This window comes from Coregonus clupeaformis, chromosome 8 (assembly GCF_020615455.1).
Source record: "Coregonus clupeaformis isolate EN_2021a chromosome 8, ASM2061545v1, whole genome shotgun sequence".
Classification (NCBI taxonomy): Eukaryota; Metazoa; Chordata; class Actinopteri; order Salmoniformes; family Salmonidae; genus Coregonus; species Coregonus clupeaformis.
Genome location: NC_059199.1, coordinates 56,077,924 through 56,083,211, shown reverse-complemented (window position 1 = coordinate 56,083,211; position 5,288 = coordinate 56,077,924).

The window sequence follows — 5,288 nt, the reverse complement described above, 5'->3', positions numbered from 1 at the left end:
GCCCCCCCTTTCTAAACCCTAGCCCCTAGGGTTACAAAACAAAATCCTTAAACGACCCGGAGGTCGCATCAGTCTCTTGTGCCTCCTCGACTCTCACTGGTGGACCCCCAGAACACTCATCTGCCCCAATGTCATTTCCAGCGCCCTGCGAAGAGGCAGCCCCCGTCCCAGGCTCAGCTTGCACTAGAGTCTCCTCGCTAGACTGTCCCCGTGTGCTCACATCAGAGTCCTCACTTCCATTCCCTACCGTTTTCCTCCCCCTGTAGGTGGGGGAACCTCCACCCGGTACGTCACCTCCCCCACTCTCTCTATCACCAGGCACGGCCCCACCCAGGCACTGTCCAGCTTTGGGCACCGCCCCTTCTTGCGCGTGGGGTTGTGAAGCCACACGCGTTCTCCCGCTCCAAAGTGCCTCCCCTTAGCGCGTGAGTCATAGTGGCGCTTTTGGCGCATTCCTGCGTTCTCGAGTTGCTCTCTTGCGAAGGTGTGAGCCGCTTCTAACCGGTTCTGCAGATGACGAACATAGTTCGGGCCAGGCAAAACCCCGTCGTCGTTATCAGGAGGGTGGCCAAACGTCAGTTCGGCTGGGGTGCGCAACTCACGACCTAACATTAGTAGCGCTGGGGAGCACGCAGTCGATTCTTGAACAGCCGACCTACATGCCATAAGAATAAACGGTAAGTGGGTGTCCCAATCTTTCTGGTGTTTTGAGGTAACGATAGCCAGCTGTTGTGCTAATGTTCTGTTAAATCTTTCCACCAGCCCATCACTCTGGGGGTGAAGCGGAGTAGTGCGCGTCTTCTCCGCGCCTAACCGTCTACACAACTCTGAGAACACGCGTGACTCAAAGTTTCTCCCCTGGTCGCTGTGTATAGACTGTGGCACCCCGAACCGACTGATTATTCCCCCTACCAATGCATCAGCTACTGTTTCTGCCTCCTGGTCTGGGAGAGCGTAAGCCTCTGGCCACTTGGTGAAGTAGTCCATAGCAGTTAGAATCCACCTGTTACCGCTGTCTGTGGTTGGAAACGGTCCAACTATGTCTACCCCCAGTCTCTCCATGGGCTCCCCTACTGGGAATTGTTGTAGGAGGGCGTGTGACTGACCTGGAGGTCCTTTCTTAGCAGCACACTCATCGCACTGCCTGCAAAAGTCCTCCACATCCCTCCTGTGCCTGGCCCAATAGAAGCCTTTACGTACACGCTTTAACGTTTTGGAGACCCCAAAATGCCCTGTGCCTACTCCCCCGTGAAGCTGCTGTAACACGCTCCCTTGCAGCCTTTTGGGAACCACTACCTGCCACGTCATTTCTCCAGTAGCTGGCTTTTTCCACCCCCTCTGGAGCACTCCCTCAGCCACTCTAAGGACTGAGAATTTAGCCCAGAGTCCTTTGGTGACTGGTGATAGAGGGGCTACTTCCCCCCCATGGCGGTCGTTCTTCTCTCTTCCACCCACCCCAGCACAGGACGCAGCTCTGCGTCCTCCTCCTGGCGACGCCTCCACTCCCCCGACGTCCACAGCCTCAAGCTCCCGGCACTCTGTCACCCTCAGCTGACTCACCGTGGCGGTGACTCCCTCCTCCATGCACAGTTCCCTCTCTCGCTCCACCCGTTTGGCGCAGTACCCACAGCCGTCCTCAGCACACGGGCGGCGGGACAAGGCGTCTGCATTGCTGTGGCGAAGGCCGGCCCTGTGCTCCACCTGGAAGTCGTAGGGTTGCAGCTCCTCCAACCAGCGGGCGATCTGACCCTATGGCTCCTTGAAGGAGAGAAGCCACTGCAGGGCGGAGTGATCCGTCCGCACCACAAACGGCAGGCCCCCCAGGTAGTACTTGAAATGGTGTTCTGCTGCCACGACAGCCAAAAGCTCCCTCCTTGTCACGCAGTAGCGTTTTTCAGCCTTATCAAAAGTTCTGCTGTAATAAGCTACTACGTGCTCCCCGTCAGAACCACGCTGAGCCAGCACGGCCCCCAAGCCCTCATTGCTTGCGTCGGTGTCCAGGATAAACGGACGGTTCGGGTCTGGTGAGGACAGGACAGGGGCCTCCACCAGGGCACGTTTGAGGGCCTCAAACGCCCGCTGGTGCTCTTCGGTCCACTGAAAAACAGTGTCCTTCTTGAGAAGGTGGTTCAAAGGAGCTGCTATCCCCGCAAACCCTTTCACAAACCTACGATAGTAGGATGCCAGACCCAGGAAGCTCTTAACCTCTTTTTTTTCCCCTTGGAATTGGCCACCCCCTCACAGCCTCCACTTTGTCTGGCATCGTGCTGATACCCTCACCACCCAGCTGATGACCCAGGAACGCCAACTCCCTTTGTATGAAATGGCACTTTTCCGGGTGTAATTTTAGCCCCGCCCCGAGATCCTCTCCAGCACTCGCCTAAGTGCCCCCAGTGCCCCCTCAAACGACGTAGCCGTGTACCAATATGTCGTTCTAGGTACACGACACACTCGTCTCTCGGAACCCCCCGCCAGCACTCTGTCCATGAGCCTCTCAAAGGTGGCAGGAGCATTACAAAGCCCCAAGCACAGCACCTTGAACTGCCAATGGCCCCTATCTGTGGAGAAGGCCGTTTTTCACGTGCCCCAGGCGAGAGGCACCTGCCAGTAGCCACTCCGCAGATCAAGGGAAGAGAACCACGAGGACCCTCTGACGTGGTCTAGCGACTCATCGATCCTCGGTATGGGGTAAGAGTCTTTAGTGGTGACAGAATTTAGGCCCCTGTAGTCCGCACAAAACCTAAGTTTACCCCCTTTCTTAGGCACCATGACGACCGGCACGGACCATGGGCTATCTGATGGCTCAATGAAATCAGCCCGCAACATGTCAGCAATAGCTGTGGCTGCTGCTTCCCTCTTGGCAAGGGGAATGCGACGGGGCCGAATTTTAATGGGTTGGTTGTCCCCAGTGTCGATGTCGTGCTGAACCAGGTGCGTTTGCCCTACCTCATCTTCCCCCCAAGCGAAGCTATCTTTAAAGTCAAACAGCAGCTGCTTTAACTGTCTCTGTTGTCTCTCATCCAGACCTTGACAGTTTTTCAGCCACACAGCCTCAACGGCATCGATAACTTCCTCCTTCCCCCGTCGGGCTGATGGGGGTGAAGGAGCCAGTGTGTTTTGGGCTACTGGGATGCCTGTGCTTGCACCATTTGGAGTGAAGGTCGTTGCCGCCGGAGACAGCTGCTGGGATGGCACAACGACCAAAGGAGCAGCCGGGACGACCAGTGGAGTTTCGGCAAGCTTGGAGGAAGACGGAGGGACAGCCCTGCCCCCCTGCTGGCCCTCCCGAAGGCGACATTCCCACTGTGGGCCCCCCGACAGCCTCAAAGTGCCCGAAGCTAAGTCCAACTGAGCCCCACAGTTTTTCAAAAGTCCATTCCCAGTATACAGGGTCCTGTACCGCTGCTACCCACACCGGACACCCCACAGTTCTCCCCCCCACAGTCACAGACAACCGACACTTCCCTAACATGGGGGCTAGCTCCCCGTGACAGTCCGTAGCTGGACAAGGGTCGGCTCCACCCGCACCCCAACAGGTAGTATGTCTGGTCTCACCAGGGTTACTGTAGAGCCCGTGTCGACCAGGGCCAAACATTCCACCCCCTCTACCTTGACGATGACATTGCAGAAGTCCCCAATGGTGGTACGTCCCACCACAACTACCGGACTAGGAAACACGGTGGCAGCTACACCCTGGGGGAAGCAGGTCCCCACCCTCTTGCCTGCGCTGCTGGGTACCTCTTCTGCTTACTGTGGGTTCGGGGCGGAGGGGTGGGCCCGCGCTGCCCCCTGCGCGAGAACCCGCTGTCGTTTCCCTGTTGACTGGAGAATCTGCCACACTCCCGCTGAATGTGGCCAGGCTGGCCACAACCCCAGCAGACAATGGAAGTTGAGCTGACACTGCGATGTTGTCTGGAGCCCCTCTCAATGACAAGCGAAGCGGTCTTGACTAACCCGCCCAACTCGTCGACCCACTCTGGTTTGGTGACCCCGGCACCCCGGCCGCCGCTGCTCTCACCTCTGGTTGACTGGCAACCTCCACTCTCACTCCCTCACCCCAGATCAGCTCCCTCTTCCTGGCTATCTCCACTGCAGCCCGCAGAGATGCTGGGTCCGACATCTGAACATGCTTACCCAGTTCGGTGGGGGAGAGCGCTCTAATAAAACTGTCCCCGTGCCAGCTCGTCTTGCACCCCAATCGGCATAGTTGCATAAGCCCGCCTGGTCAGGCTCAGAATATCACTTGCCAACGCTTTAATGATTCCCCCTGAAGTCTCTTTTTGTTATTCAGTTCAATCCGCAGCATGTTGGGCTGTGCATCGCTGCCGAAACGGCTCCCCAATGCCTCCACTAGCGCACCGTAGTCGCCTCTCGTCCGGGGCTAGCGTTAGCAGGCATTCCGACGCCTCCTCTGTCAGGCTCAGGGCAAGCTGTAACCCTTTCGTCTCGTCAGACCACCTCCCGGCTCTAGCCAACAACTCGAATTGAGTGAAAAAAACGTCCCATTTACCTTGTCCATTGAACTTTGGAAGTTTAGCCGCTACCGTGGCTAATGGCAATAGGGCGCTGCCATCTCTGTTTACATAAGGAGGCCCAGCCATTTCCGCACGCGGTGACGTCGATATCTCCGTCGCCGTGACGTCTGTTCTGGTCGAGCGGTTTGAAGGAAAACCCGCCCGTTCTGCCATCTTGCTGACTGACAATTTAACTCCCGCCATGTGGCTCTCCAGCTCTTCTACAGCCGTCATCGCCTGACCCTCCCGACCGGGTACACCCGAGCCCACAACGGACACTTTGTCCGACTCTTCCTTAACTTTCCGCCTCGCCCCGATCATCATGACCGTAGATGCGAGTCACACTAAAGCTAACCACGGCCTATACTGAAACAGCTAACTCGCCTAATCTCGATCTATCCCTGGCTGCTCGCAAGCACTTCTGACACCAATGTAATGACCCAGCTGGGTCACAAAGTAAAAGAGAGACGGGCACCAGGTGTACAGGCAGAACACAGGTTTATTCCTGAATGGGCTATTGTTCAGGCCACAGCCCACGCCGCTAAAACCTCGAACATACACAAATATAACATGTCGAATCAAGGGTCCCGAACAGAAGAGAGAGAGATGAGACCGTAACCCCTATTTAAGCATTCCAAAACCCCAGCGGGATTACCCATCATACCCCCCAACCTTTCCATCTGTCCTGGCATATTTAACCCCCTGCTAGCACCCATGAGAACGATAACACACCCATGAACACAGAACACAATACAGGGTCGTTACAATACTTTC